The sequence below is a fragment of the Nomascus leucogenys genome, chromosome 25 (genome assembly GCF_006542625.1).
Source record: "Nomascus leucogenys isolate Asia chromosome 25, Asia_NLE_v1, whole genome shotgun sequence".
Taxonomy (NCBI): Eukaryota; Metazoa; Chordata; class Mammalia; order Primates; family Hylobatidae; genus Nomascus; species Nomascus leucogenys.
The window spans coordinates 23,742,458-23,759,280 of NC_044405.1; the positions used below are offsets into that span (position 1 = coordinate 23,742,458).

Consider the following 16,823-nt stretch of genomic DNA (forward strand, 5'->3'; position numbering starts at 1 on the left):
TGCAAGTCTTGCTTTCAAGTATTTATTAAAATCCAAATAACTGAAGTGACTACAAATGTCCCGGAATGTCAGTGAGCTGGTCTCACTCTGACAGACATCCATGTTGCCGACAACAGATCCTCATAGAACTTTTGGCTACCCAGAGATGCCATGTGAGGGCCCCATTACATGTTAAAAATCCAAGCTATAAGTTCAGGGTCACAGGTCTGCTTTCTCCTCGAAGGAAGTACAGCGAATGCAGGCCTGAACATTCCTTAGAGGGTTTCAGGACTTTAATTACTCATTTTCAGGAAATTGCTTGGAAGAAACATTTTGCTTTGAATCTAGCTACAGGAACGCAGGACCCATAAAGAGGTGTGGTCTCAACAGGGGACCCCAAGAACACAATAGACTAAGTCCTGAGTCATCTGACAATTCCTGGTTGCAGAGTTGGACGTTCAGTAAATAGATTTCACTCAGACTTTAGGCTGGTATGTGTCAGAGTTCTGTCCACCAGCCCAGGCCATTCTGGCTTTTAGTATATACGTCTGATTTATCACCTCATGTTAGGATAGAAGAAGGAGGAGAAGGAGAAAGATAAGGGGGGAAAGGGGGAGGAAGGAGAGGAGGAGGAGGAGAGAGGGAAGAGGACAAGAAAAAAAGGAAGGAGAAGGAGAAAGGAAGGACGGAAGACAGGGAGAAAGGAGGATGGGAAGATGGAGGGAGGAAGGAAGGAGGAAGGGACGGAGGGAAAGAAAGAAGGAAAAGAAAAGAGAGTATGTTGTAAGAAAATCATTCTGTAGAAATCAGAACCTAAGTTCTCAGCACCTACATTTTGAGGGGGTGTTGATTTCCGCTCTTTTCATCTCTGAACAATGAATAAGATGGCAGGCTGATTAAAATTCTGTTTCCCCGAAAATTTCAAAGTCCTGAGCTGTTTTATCTGGGCAGCTTCCACTAGAATTCTGGAGTGTGGAGGAGAAAAGCTCTCTCAGCTTCCCTGAGTGTCCTTGCTTTTTGTTCTCTCCTAAGAAGCATCAATGTAAAACGTTAACTGTGGCCCCCACAACATGTGATGCCCGATTACGCATTTACCAAACACCAGCTTTAAATAAGATGAACGCTTTGCTAATGAAATAGCCACGGAAGAAAATCCCGCATGGTCCCGCCTCACGCATGCCTCCTGGTTGCTAATCCAGCCCTCAGTTGTTCCCTGCAGCAGGAAAGATCAGCATTTCTACCAGGACCTAATGCTTCAGTGATGATTTGACCTTAACTCCCTGGTTCTTGCCTAATGCAAATCAAACTGTGAAGAGTGGGATTTCTTACCTCTCTATTTTGAAATAATTTCCAACTTACAGAAAAGCCACAAGATAATACACAAAACTCCTAATACCCTTCACCTGGTTAACTCTGATTGTCTGCTGGTGCCAATGTACATCATTTTCTCTGCTTTCTCTCACACATACGCTCTCTCTCTCAATCTCTGTCTCTCTCTCCCATATTTATTTACGTATAACATATGTGCATGCATATATCCTTTGTTTTCTAACTAATAAAAATATTGTTTTATAAGAGACAAATTTATTTTATTGGATACTAAAAAAGAGAAAAACAGATGCTATTATTTGATCAATATTCGATCCATAAGTTTCATTGTGTCTAATTTTGGAAATGCATACAAACATAAAAAGTGATCTAATAAAAGTTAATTTGGGGATACTGAGTGGTAAATTCTGTCCCAAAATGTTACAAAGGAAACTCTGCCTCATTTCTAATGACAAAATGTTTGATTCCTGTTGTCTTCAAAGAGAATAATTCTTGATGTTTCAAATGGCATCATAGCATCCAAGCCTGGTAATCTCTGACTAATGTAAAGTGTTTTAAAAAAAACTTTGGCTCTTGATAGCACAAGGCACATCTTTTTTTTTTTTTTTTTTTTTTTTTTTGAGACGGAATCTTGCTGTCACCCATGCTGGAATGCAGTGGTGTGATCTCAGCTCACTGCAAGCTCCGCCTCCCAGGTTCATGCCATTCTCCTGCCTCAGCCTCCTGAGTAGCTGCAACTACAGGCGCCCACCACCACACCTGGCTAATTTTTTTTTGTATTTTTAGGAGAGACGGGGTTTCACCATGTTAGCCAGGATGGTCTCGATCTCCTGACTTCGTGATCCACCTGCCTCAGCCTCCCAAAGTGCTGGGATTAGAGGCATGAGCCACCGCGCCCGGCCAAGGCACATCTATTAACTAGAATATAGTAGTGCAGAAACCATTTCCCAAACATTATCCTATGGGGAAATTATCTGAAGATATAGATATCACTTCAGCTTTCCTCACCTGTATCCCAAGTCTATGCTATTAAATGGCCTCATCCCTACACCACCCAGCAGCCTAAGATAACCAGGCTGCCTTTCCCACCTGATACCTCCTCTCCCTAGGGAAATATACCCTCCAAGTCACCACACAGACCAAGTTAGGGGGCAATCTGGCACACGGCCCCTACCTGAGGCCCATCCTGCCATGAGCCTGTCAGGGCAGGGTCCTTTTTCACTCTCCTTGAGACGCAACAAACATCACACTAGACCAGCACAGCCCACCCAGTGGCTGTGGACAGCAGAACCTATGAATAAAGTACACATTTCCATTGCATGCTTCTCTGCCACAAACCCATCTCCTGTGAATCTGCCAAAACTTTCCACTAGTCTCCTCAAATTTTACTCCAAAGAAAGAAACAAAATAATATAAAATAAATATACCATAAATTCACTGTCACAATAAAAGAAGCACTATTATTTATTTATCCTAAAATCATTTCTTCCCATTTTCTAAAGATTGAACAAGTTCTCATTCTTGTTCCCTTACTAACTTCTCTGTATGGAATATGGGGAGGAAGGTCAGGAGCTAAGAACACTCTGAATGACAGCCACATGGTTCTCAATGTGATACATGCGCAGAGCAAAGAGAGGAGACCCGTCTGAACCTCCACATCTGTGGGGACACAACAGAAGATTCACTCATGACTCATTCATGTCTTTATCCCTGCCCTATACATCCATACAATGGAACGCCCATCCTCCTCAAAAACATTGCAGGAAAATGATGTAGTAGATGAACACTTAGCAATACGGAAAACTGCTCTGATATCTTACCTGGTTAGTTAAAAAATCACAGAATATAGGAGAATTATATCGTAGACCCATTTTGTTAAAAATAAAAAGGCAGATGGGGGTGGCCATACATTCTGTTCCAAAGCATCTGTGAACCCGAGGAATAGACACCATGAGTGAAGCTAACCTTCCCGAGTTGAAAGATGAAATGCAATGGTGGCAGACATGTCCAAGCAATATTATGGGGACTTGATCCCTTTATGAATCTTGTGATAGATGAATGTGTGGAGATGTCAACTAGTTGGCAGCAGAACAGTATTGGAACGGTGGTAATACAAGGAAATAGTGTCATCATATTAGAAACTTTGGAATGAGTATAAATAATGGCTGTTCAACAGAAAAACCCATGTCCCCTCTCCAAAGGGCCTGTTTTACTATATGTAAAAATTAGGTCATGTATGTTTCATATTAGACTTTTTGTTAAATAACTTTTTTTTTTTTTTTTGAGATGGAGTCTCGCTCTGTCACCCAGGCCGGAGTGCAGTGGCGCAATCTCGGCTCACTGCAAGCTCCGCCTCCCGGGTTCACGCCATTCTCCTGCCTCAGCCTCCGGAGTAGCTGGGACTACGGGTGCCCGCCACCACGCCCGGCTAATTTTTTGTATTTTTAGTAGAGATGGGGTTTCACCATGTTGGCCAGGATGGTCTTGATCTCTTGACCTCGTGATCCACACGCCTCGGCCTCCCAAAGTGCTGGGATTACAGGCGTGAGCCACCGCGCCTGGCCAATAACCTTTTGTAACAGTCAAAAAATAAAAAATAAATAAAAAGGCAAAGTAAAAAATATTGACAGCTGTATCTTATAACACTAATGGCAGAGAAGCTTTTTGTTTTTTCCCCTCTTTTTCTTTGGTTCACTTATATTTTCAAAACATAAATTTGTAATAAACATAAATTATATCCTAATATAAAAATATGTAAGTAACATGCAATGTTGTACATTTTTGTAAATATCTGAAAATTACAGGCATGTTCTGTAAAAAGTGCAACCCACAATACTTGTAGGCGTCAAACCTTTTAGCATGCCCAAATGCCTGTTCTTTTTAAAATGTCTACAGCAAGCATAGAGCTCTTTTTTTTTTCATTTTATTAAGAAAACCCAGAAATGCTCAAGAGTTTTGTGGAGGCCATCTATGCGGCATTAATCCATTCAGGTGATATTAATGGCATGCCTTTTCCTGCCAGGAACTCCAGTGGGCACTCAGGAAGCCAGGATTACAGGGCTCTATCCAGTCACCGCGTGTCTCCGCATTCGGGAAGCCTATCTCAGTCTCCTCAAATTCTGCACACATAAAACTTCAGAGCCTGGGAGCGACCCATGAAACGCAGGTTTTTAAGGACAAAACAATAGGACAAAAGTGCTGTATATCGTCCTTAAGATGACACATGAATTTAAAATGCATAGTGTTTGGATTATTCATGAGAGCCCCGCAAGAACGATGTCCCAAGGATTTTTGCCAGGAACATGCCTGAGATTGTAGATAAGAATCAAGCATCTGGGGCTGCCACACAATGGAAAACTCCAGCACTCCGTGGAACTTTTCCATCTGCAGCAGTTGGAGGATTTGCCTGAGAACATATGCAGCATTAAGACACTCTCAGCCCTCAAGGGCACCCAGTCAGTGCTGTTTAAGGACGGTTTTTCTGTTCACAGCACACTTCATGATTACAGCTTCACTCCACTGGATACAACTACGTATGTGTGTATGAATGTGTGAGTGTGTGTATGAGGGTGTGTGTGGGGGGGGAGGGGAGTGCCATATCCCCCAGCAGCACATTAAGAAATAATCCAATTACAATTTAAATAACCATTGTTTCAACACTTTCTCTAAGTGGTGAATGTATTCTTCAGTCTCTTGGTTGATCTGAACTAATAGAAACCAAGGAAACTGTTATCACATACCAAATCCTCAACTTCTCAACACCAAGTTGCAATTTCCTTAATACTGAAGCACACGTCAGTTCAGTTCTATAAGTTCACATGGAGCAATGATTTCAATAAACACAGTTTCATAAGCATCCCACACGTTCTCAAGTTTATGCCAATTTTGCTCTTACTCAACTCCATATGACTTTAAAAATGCAGGAATATTAAAACCATTATCAAGGACTCCAAATATGTCAATGTATTATCTATGGTTTTCAGAAAGAAACCTAAGAGGAGAGTAATTATTTTGTCACCATTATTTAGTTTAAAATAACTTTTAAATGTATTGTTCCAATTATTAGGCTTCTCTATATAATCTGGAAACCATTAAATGAGTTTCAACTTCTTTATCCATATAACCGGGTATATCTGAGCATAGATGCTACAGACATCACGTTGCCATTGGTGCCCATAAGGCTTGGTATGCCCACAGGGCATATAATTAAGATTCACAAAAGCATCTAACTGGCATCCCACTCTACCCCCGACTCAGATCCAAAGTATCCTTTCCCAGGTACTGTCCCCGGTCACCATCCTTGGCCAAACTGAGAATTTATCCCAGGTTGTTGAAATTAATTTTGATTTTGATTCTAGTCAGAATTTTAAATGATTTTTTAAGAAGTGGGTCAATCTCACCTATAAGATACTAAACAGCATCACTTATTTTTGTCTTAATCTGTCACTATTTTATGAACTTTTTTTTTTTTTTGAGACGGAGTCTCGCTGTCGCCCAGGTTGGAGTGCAGTGGCGCGATCTCGGTTCACTGCAGGCTCTGCCCCCCCGGGGTTCAGGCCATTCTCCTTCCTCAGCCTCCCTAGTAGCTGGGACTACAGGCGCCCGCCACCTCGCCCGGCTAATTTTTTGTATTTTTAGTAGATACGGGGTTTCACTGTGTTAGCCAGGATGGTCTCGATCTCCTGACCTCGTGATCCGCCTGCCTCGGCCTCCCAAAGTGCTGGGATTACAGGCGTGAGCCACCGTGCCCGGCCTATTTTATGAACTATTTTTAAAGAAAATACAGATTACTTCTTAAAGAAAGATCATAAGTGGCACTGTAATAGCGTTCAATTTATATAGAAGCCTGCATTAATAATTTTTCCTGCTGCTTTCTAAAGTTGGCTTTTAGTTTTAGGTTGAGGTGGACTTTAATTCAGCATCACCTCATTTGATGATTTATTTACTAATTTATTTCTATCACAAATGAAATCAGAAATGAAGTGAAGGCAAAAAATCTTTGCCACAAATTCATTTATATTTGCATGAGTATCATCATCAGGCTACCTGCGGATGCAATGAAGCCCTATACCCGTGCCTGAAGTCAGGAGCACAGGACCCTGGGAGTCTGTCTCAGCGCAGTAACTGCTACACCGTACACTGCACATGGTATCCTCTCCACCCCAGCCCTCCTCATCCCTCGCCCCCTCTCCACACCTCACCCTCTCCACACTGCATTATCTCCCATTGCAAGCAACGCAGAGGACACAGAGGTGCAGCGGAAGTGAAGGCAGGCCAGTTCTTTTCCAATTCACTCATATGAAAATGTGTTAAATCCTGTTAAATGCACCGACTTGAACTGAACGATGATGTCAGTAAATTTGTTATTGTCATCTGATGCCCACAGAGATCTCAGCACATGTTTTGGGAAAGGCTGCAGTGTTCAAGGAGTACTAGAAATGTTCTTTGTGAGTGGACTGGCCGTGATAAGCCAAAGAATATTATAGCCGATAGGGATAAATCATGGTTTTCCCACTGCGCAGTTGCCTGGTGGAGATTATTCCAGCCTTTATTTACAGCTACAAAAATAATCCTGCTTCAAGGATTTGAGGAAGCAACCACCTCCTGCCTAAAGAACCACACTGCATTGTTTACTTGCCAGCTAGAAACCAGACATGAGCCGTGCAGGGAAGTTCCCTTTGAACAGCTTGAATTGTTGTCACTAGAGGGTGCTAAATGCCCCTCAAAAAGACCTTTAGAGCGAATAGGAACTAGTGTGCCTACTTCTTGATTTAAATTCCTTGAATTGACATTATTTTACAAAGTGGTCTAATTTTTTACTTGTTAAAATTAAGATCTAACATTTATAATGCAGAAATGGTGGGTTTTTTTTGAAAAATTTGAATTGTTCATTATTATAGAACATAAAGAAATACACGTTTTAGGAGCGAAGATGAAATACACAGATCTGAATATAAGATTAAAGGCATAAATCTGGGGGGATGAGATTTGACCATGGAAATTGTATAATTGTTTCATGCCACTGTTAATGATTTTAAAGCCTGAAAAATTTTCCACTTTACAATAATTTTAGATTGTTCAATATGTTCCCAAATGTGAGTTGCATCAAATTCAGTAAATTCAGAGCACGTTTGTTTTCTCTGTACACAATACTGACATCAGTGCTAGCGCCTGCCTAAACTCAGACGTGAGTAGATCCTTTCCAGAACTACGTGTTATAGGAGGAATATGGATTATACTATAATACGTCAGATGTGAAAAAAACCTCACGGTCCCTTCCTTTCTCAAAAAAACGTGTAGTATTTTGGGATATGCATGGAGTATACCACTTCTCAAAATGGTACTTTATGTATATATGAAGTAAAATAGGCCTTAAAACTTAATATGTAGATTTTCTTGAAAATAATCTTATTATACATTTACACTGACTTTTTGGTCATCCAAACATTATACACTTAAGCAAAAAGAAATATAACCAATTTTGCAACTTTCCTCTTTCTGTCTTTGCTTGTACTTAAAAATATCTGCAGTATTTCCTTTTCTCCCCGCTTCCACTTTGGTTCATATACCAAGGAATGGTGAGGTCAATGGGTGACAGTTGTTTGTTTGTGTTCACGGCTGTCGGGTGGGGCTGGCTGTGGGTAAGGCTCTGACCGACATCTGAAGAGGCTTCACCCACTGCGGTTTAGGATACATTTTCCTCTCGCTCTGCCAGTAGAACAGGGAGGCTCGTTTTCAATGTGTTCTACAGAAGGATAATTAAGGCAGTGTTTCATCTGCTCGTCTGCTATTTTTAAAGGGAAACAAACATAACCTTTGCATGTGAGAGGCATCGCAAACTAGATGGGAGGAAGCCTGGACCCTGTAACAGTCGTACATTCCGGCCACAGCTTCGCTGGGGTGCAACTGCAGATAAAAGACGCTGGCTCGAGAAAAAGCGACCCTGGGCTCTGCTTTGCCAGCATGCACAATACAAATTGCTAATGATGAGCTGGCTTCGGTAGGAACTGAGGACCGTGAGTGCAGGGCTAACCTCTGCTTCACAAGAGGGGTCCACTGGCGCGTGCTGGAGGCGGGGAGCCTTCGTGATATTTCTCCGAACGGAAGAGTCCATGCAGCATCCTCCTGATAACAGGGACCTTGGCTTTATCCCCAACTGCTCGGTGACCCCAACGCGTCATTTAATTCATTTGTGCCAATTTTCCTTTTTCAATCAACCAGTAACTTTGCAGGTTTGTTCAAAGAAGAAATGAAAATGCATTGGAGATGGAAGGCAGCCATCTTCCTGGAGCCCCAGTGCTGACAGTGGGAGGGGAGCCCCAGGATTCCCTCATGACCGCGTCAGCGATGACCCTCAACAAGCACTTACTGAATGAGTGAATGAATGAATGAATGAATGAAGCCGGCCACAGAGCCCAGGAGCATCAGGGAAGGGCAATACTGGCTGTGTCAGTGGCTAGTCCAGGAGAGCCCTTCAAGAGCCCAGAGTTTGACTTGAACTTGGGACTCCCCTGGAATGGGTGAGGTTCTCTCAACAGCAGTTGACAGGAGGGCACTGGGACAGGCCCAGCCAGTTTCAGTCCAGCCAGCTGTGGCTCCTCTGAAGGGATGTGGCCAGGCCCAGCTGTGGCCAAAGCACCAGCCAGTCCCTCAGTTCTGAACAGAACGTGCCCAGCATCAGTGCCTTCATTTGTTTTTAAACTGCCTGCTGACCAGCCTCAAAGTTAAGATGACAGCTGGGACTTAAGTTGTGAGGAATCAATGGCTCCCCCATCACTCTCTCACACACACACATGCACATGCACACACACAGACACACAGACACACACACATACAGAGACACACACACATGCACATGCACATATACACATACACACATACAAACACACACAGACACATACACAGAAGCACACAGACACACAAACATACAGACACACACATGCATGCACACAGACCCACATACACATACACACAGACACACACATACACAGACACACACATGTGAAAACACACACAAAGACACACACACATATTCACAGGCACAAAGACAGATAGACATAAACACACAGACACACATAAACACACATATATATACACAGACACACACATACACTGACACACACATGCACACAGACACATACACAGACACAAAGACAGACACACATACACATAGACGTATGCACACAGACACACAGAAGCACACAAACAGACACACATACACACAGGCACACAGAAGCACACAAAGACAGACACACATACACACAGGCACACAGAAGCACACACACATATACACACATGCAGACACACACACATACACACAAAGACAGACACATATAAACACACATACACACACATGCACACACATATATACACACAGACACACAGGCAAACACAGACTCACAATGGATGGTATCAATATCTATGAACAGATGAGGGAGAGACAGAGCAGGAGGTCATCTGCTCCCCACCCCTCTTCTCCCCACTGTCACCACCTCTCTCCCAAGTCCAGCTGCAGGCCCTGTGAGCTGTGGAAGTGGCTTTTTTGAGCTGTCTTCTTAGATTGAGTCGTTGGGAAGTGAGGAAGGTAAAATTTCTCTAAGAAGCCTCCCAAATCTGTATCTTACGGGATTTCTGTCTCAATAATTGAGCTAATAGTACCCGTAAGCAAGTGGATAGTCAATAAAAAAAAAATACCAGCTGTAAGAACGAATGAATGAATGAGTGGATGAGTATACATCCTCTATTTTGCTGGCATCGTGATGATTTTACAGTGCATTTATCTGGATTTCAATATGAAATAAGAGCTCCCATTTGTATACAAATTAGTCCTGGTAATTTTCCAAAGTAACTCTGATTAAAATTATTTCCAGTCAAACTATTTAGGCAACTGGGTTGGTTTCACACATACTTATTAGAAACCATTAGAATGGTATATTGATTGCATTTCTAGACATCTGCCATATCACCATGGCAACTGTATTTCCCAAGATGGCCCAGTAGGATTTCCCACCATGCATAACCTTCTATAAAGTGACATTGACTTTGCTTCCATCAGAAAGTGAGGTCCACGTTCCCACTCCTTGAATCTGAGTCGGGCTGTGACTACAGCAGAAGTTCAGCTATGTGGCTTCCAAGGCTACCTTGGAAAGGTGATAGAGCTTCCACCTGAATAGAGCTTTCACCTGATTTTCTTGGGAACAGCCACTCTTAAACCTCAGCCACCATACGGGGAGAAAGCCCAAGCCATGTGACGAGGACATTTGTAGGTGTTCCGGGCATCAGTCCCAGCCCACAGCCAGCATCAAACCCCAGAGGTATAAATGAAGAAACCAAGATCACTCCAGCCCCAACTGGCACTTGACTGCAAACCTATAAAAGACTCCAAGCAAATAATATCTATCTCAGCCCAATCAAGCCCTGGAACCATGAGAGATTCTAAATAAGAAAGTGATCATTGTGATTTAAAGCCACTGAGTCCTGGAGTGAGTTGTTATACAGCGACCGGGCATTGGCATACCATCAGAAGATTCCTGACTCAAGAAGAAACTTTTGCAATGTTGCTACAGCAGAAAATATTCCTTCTGTATGATCATTCATCCCTTCATCAAATCTTGACTGGCATTGGCTATGCGCTAAGCATTGTCGGTCACTGGAGGTGCAGAAAAGAAGCAAAGCAGTATTCAGCCAAACAAACAACTTGCATATTGGATAGAGAGAAAAATACACCAAAATTACAACAGTATTTTGACCCAACAGAAAGGACATAAGAAGGGAACATCAACAGTTCCTTCCTATTCTTTTCCACCCTTTTTCTTTCTGGGCCCCTTAAATGTAGAGGTGCCTCAGGGTCACTTTGCCCCATGAGAGTAGATACCCTCCTCCCCCATCCCTAACTTTGGTCTTCACTCTATGACCAATACCAGCAGCTCCCCAGGCTCCTCCATGCTGTTGGCACCCCATTCCCATTCTCTGGAAACATCTCTGCCCATCAACCTCAGATTACTTTCCCAAGGAGATGTGGGAAAAGTTCAATTTTCCCCTTTGTGACTTGCAGAGAAATAGGGGTGGTAAATGAGAAGCAGAGGGAGAGGGTGGGGATTCATTACCTTGAGTTACTAAAAAGAAAAGCTCTAGTGTTTAGAAGGTGCTGTTATTATTTTCTCTGAAACATTAGCTCCTAGAAATCAGGGGCTCTGTACCTAGCACGGTCTCTAAGGCTTCCAGGACGCCATGGGGGCTTCCCTCAGTCAATTTTGACTCTAATGAGAGCCATCTGGAAGGCTGCAATGGTGGGTCTCGCCGACCACTGGACGGGGCCTTCGCTGTGGGCACAGGGACGTGCACAGGTTCACAGAGTGTGTCTCCATTTCTGAGAACCATGGTCCTGTGTGCTCCTTCCCCAAGGAAAGCAGGAGAAAGAAAACCCACAGTCCTGAGTGGGATTCTTCCCAAACATCTAAAAAGCTTCTTTAAAGAAGTCAAGTTATCATAATTAAACTCACATATGGAATGCCTGTAGACAACGTGTTGCTCTTCCAATCCCAGGGAGCTAGGGCATCCAAAGCCCACCTCCTAGACGGCGCTAGGATTTGAGATACTGGATTCCACATTACTTAAAGCTGTTTGAGCTTTTCATCAGGAATGGAAAGCATTAATGCGTCTCACACATCACTCTCTGTTTCATGGAATTCTTACACTGGGGAGCTCTTTTTATTTTACTATTTTTCTTTAACAGCAAGAACACTGAGAAGTTTGCAAAGAAATTTTTCAACTGCCTTTAGTGACCCTTAACTCAAGAGGTTTTGCCTAATCTGTAAATTGAAGTTGAAAATATTTCTGTACTTTTGGAGTGGGGAGCTTTTTGTCTTTAAAAGAGTGGAACGACACTAACAATAGGGCTATACATACATTGTGCTTCTTTGTCAGTTACTGCAAACCAAAACCAGATGTGAAGTATCAGCGGCTACCTCGTAGTGACCCATGGAAGTTGAGGCTAATCCAGATCATTCTTAATAACTCAAAACTGCCACCTTTTAACCACCTAATTTTTTTCCCACTTACAAATGCAAAAAAAGGAATTGACAGTACACATTGAAATCCGTTTTCCCCTGACCGCTTACAGATTTTCTCCTGTAAGAGCCAGGAATAAAAGCTCACTCCATTAAATCAAGCAGCCGTCATCTGAATATGCTTTAGTTTAGGTGATAATCACCTTTAACAAACCAAGATCTGGAAGGAAGATTTCTGATCTTTAACAAATCAAGATTTGAAAACTAGATATTCCTGTCGTGATCTTTTCCCAACATTCAGTATGTAAGGGATTCACTGGATTATTAGACTGCTTGTAAATGTAAGAAAACATAGAAGGTTTAGTGTGAAGAAGTTAGCAACCTAACAAATGTTTCCCTAACATTGAAACACCCTGAATTTTCAGTAACTTTCCTGAATTTAAAGGTAATGAATATAAACGAAGAACAAAATCAATAGATATAGGAATGACTCCGCGATTGATATTCTAGAAATCTATTTTTTAGAAATACTCACAATAGACAGTTATAAGTACAAAGGATGTCCGCTATTATACTGCTCAGTAACAGTAAAATATGAAAATAAACTGTATGTCTTTCAATCAGATGTTGGATAATTATACTACACAGTATTATGAATGAGATAGATATTAATGAACTGCATAGAAAATATTCAAAGTATAATAAGTTTTAGAAAATTATCACATATGTATATTAGTATATGCAGAGAAAACATCTTAAATACAAATTTCAGTGTTGAGGTTTGGATCATGGAGTAACTGCCCCCTTTTCAAGTCAAACAGTTGAGAAAATTTGGGATAAAACAAGTGTGTGCTACTTTTGTAATCAGATAAAGTATTTTAAAATAATTCACATTATAATATAGAAATACTGAAATGCCAAGAAAATTTAAATATATTAATTAAAACCTACGGGCCAGGCGCAGTGGCTCAAGCCTGTAATCCCAGCACTTTGGGAGGCCGAGGCGAGAGGATCATGAGGTCAGGAGATCGAGAGCATTGTGGACAACATGGTGAAACCCCATCTCTACCAAAAATACAAAACTTAGCTAGGCATGGTGGCATGTGCCTCTAATCTTAGCTACTCAGGAGGCTGAGGCAGGAGAATCGCTTGAACCAGGGAGTCAGAGGGTGCAGTGAGCCAAGATCGTGCCACTGCACTCGAGCCTGACAAGAGAGTAAGACTCCGTCTCAAAAAAAAAAAAAAAATTTTAACAGGCTACCAATTAGACTTTATAGAATACATAAACATATTAATATAGCTACAAACAGGTTGAAGCTTATTCACTGAGACAAGAGTATTTATTGAGCATCGACTTTATTAAATACACTGTTAGTAAGACAACAAGTGAAACTTGTTAAAAAAAAAAAAACTAGGACAAAAGAAATTTGAGTTGGGTTCCCCAAAAATAGGGAATATTCAGATTGTAGGGGAAATTGGGTAAAGGATTTGTTTCATCATGAAAGGGGCAAAGAAACTAAAAGGGAGGTTATGCTGAGAAGTATATCAGTATGAGGAAATATCTTGACATCTACAGACAAATATTTGTTACCAGTTCATTTTGGGCATTGAGGATTCACAAGAATAATTAAAAACACGTAATATAAAATCCTGATTAGAACACATTTTATGGCACTGCATAAAGAGATGGCTGTGGGAGTCATTTATATTTTAATACTAACTTGAATGAGGCTTGGTTCTGCAAATAAAACAGAAGAGTAAACATGAAGTGGAGCACATAATAATGTTACTGTTTCTGTGGGTGAGCTTCCATAGGAAAGAGGCAAAGGCATCAATCTCAAAAAGTTAGCAAAACCCAAAGAAAGAAGAAGAAAAATAACAAATGAGAACAAAATTAAGAAAATAGTAAATAGTCATATGGTAGAGAAGATAAACAAAGCCAAATCTGGTTCTCTGAAAAGATTAGTTATGTATAAGTCACTGGTGATTATAGAGAGAAAAGAGGGAAGGTTAAAATAACCAAAGTCAACAATAAAAAGGGGCTATTACTACAGATGCTATAGACATTGGAAGGGTAATAGAATATTATGATCAATTTCCTATCAATAAATGTGAAAAATTAGTTGAAATAGATAATATAATTGGAAAATATAATTTACCAAAACTGTCAAAAGAAAAAACACAAAACCTGAACTCCTATAATTATTAAAGACATTGATTGAAAAATCTCAGACCTCTTAAAGGACAACTCCAAAAATAAAAAAAAATAAAAATAAAAAAAGAAAGAAAGTTCCAGGCCAGACATCAGCAAATTCTAACATGCATTAAAAAAAAATGATGCCACTCTTACATAAGCTTTTCAGATAAAAGAAAAGAAAGCTTGATACCAAAATGTAACTAGAAAATTATTTAAAAAGGAAAATTATAGGCCAATTTCATACATAAACATAGATGCAAAATCCTAAATAAAATACTAGAAAACAAAACCCAACAGTATATACGACAATAATATATATATTGTGAACAAATTGGATTTAAGAATGAAAGCTTGTTTCAATCAAATAATCAAATTTACATTGTAAAGAAAATTTATATAACTTTAAACAAAAGAAGAAAAGCATTTAATAACATTCAATATTCATATTAAAAATTCTTAGTAAATTAGAAATAAAGAGGAAGTTTATAAATCCTACAAACTGATAAAAGGAATCTACCAAAACCTACAGTAAACCACACATTTTCATGTCAAAACTTTAAAATTTAATCCTTTGAAGTAGGGGGAAAAGACAAAGAAGCCCCACATATTACCACGTTTGTCTGAAATTGAATTGGCAGTCTTAGTTAGTAAAGAAGGCAAGGAAATGAAATGCAATGTTAAAGGACTGGGAAAAAGTAAATAGAACTTTATTTACAGATGACATCATTTTTTTACACAGAATTTCCAAGAGAATTTGGAAATAAGTCATTAGAATTAATAAATGAGTTTGAAAAGTTTGCTAGATACAAGGTCAATATAGAATTCTAGTTTTATATATCAGCATAAACATCAATAGAAATCAAAATTTTTAAGTGATACTGTTTTCATTAGCATTAAAAATACCTTACAATATGGAAATAAATCTAACATAATATGTGCAGAACCTCTACACCAAAAACTACAAAATATTATTAAAAGAAGACCAAAATAAATGGATAGATATATTCATGGATTGAAAAACTTAATAATCAAAGACAGAATTTTCTTCAAATTGATCAACAGATTCAATGCAGATGCAATAGATACTTCAACAAAGTTTTTGTGAAACTCGAGTGATTCTAAAACATGTATGGAAATGCAGAGTCAAAAACAGACAAGACACTCTTAAAGAAGAGTGAGAAATACATAAGATTATCAGAGACTATTACAAACTGGAAAATCTAGAGGAAATGGATACATTTCTGAACACATACAACCTGCCAAGATTGAATCAGAAAGAAACTGAAAACCTAAACAAACCAATAACAAGTAATAAGATTGGATAGGAAAAAAAAAATCTCCCAACAAAGAAAAGTCAAGGACCAGATGGTTTCACTACTGAATTCTACCAAACTTAGAAAGAAGAACTAATACCAATCCTCACCAAGCCATTACAAAAAATTAAAGAGGAGAGAATTCTTCCTAATTCATTCTATGAGGCCAACATTACCCTCATACCAAAATCAGACAAGAACACAACAAAAAAGAAAACTACAGGCTAATATTCCTGGTGAACATCACTTCAGTTCAGCACGGATACAGGCCAATATTTCTGGTGAATATAAGTTTTCTAGTATTTTGTTCAGCAAAAGTTATCAACAAAATATTAGTAGGCTGAAACCAACAGCACATCAAAAAGATAATGCACCGTGGTCGAGTGGGATGTATCCCAGAGATGCAAGGATGGTTCAACATACACAAATCAATACATACGATACATCACATCAATAGAAAAAAACAAAAACCATATGATCATATCAATAAATGCAGAAAAGGCATCTGATAAAATTTAACATTGATTCATAATAAAAGCTCTCAACAAACTAGGTACAGAAGAAACATACCTCAATATAATAAAGTCCATACATGATTAACCCACAGCTAAAATTACACTGAATGGGGAAAGGCTGAAAGTCTCTCCTCTAAGAACTGGAACAAGACAAGGATTCTCATTTTTATCACTTCTATTCAATATAGGACTGGAAGTCTTAGCCAGAGCAATCAGGCAAGAGAAAGCAATAAAATTCATCCAAACTGGAAAAGAAGTCAAATTGTCCCTCTTTGTAGATGACATGATCTTACATCTAGAAAAACCTACAGACTCCACCAAAAGACTCGTAGGTTTAATAAACAAATTCAGTAAAGTTGCAGGATACAAAATCAACATTTAAAAAAACAGTAGCATTTATATACCCAATAATGCACTGGCTGAGAAAGAAATCAAGAAGAAAATCCCACTTAGAATAGGTATAAGGAAAAAAAATCTAGGA

General features: G+C 39.8%; 1 protein-coding gene and 1 pseudogene across 4 annotated transcripts in view; one reads left to right on the forward strand and one right to left on the reverse strand.

The window, feature by feature from the left end:
- The window catches only part of ERG (ETS transcription factor ERG), a 285,239-nt gene that overhangs the window by 117,893 nt on the left and 150,523 nt on the right, over positions 1-16,823 (reverse strand). The window lies entirely within an intron of this gene.
- LOC115833146 lies at positions 3,290-3,460 on the forward strand (annotated as a pseudogene).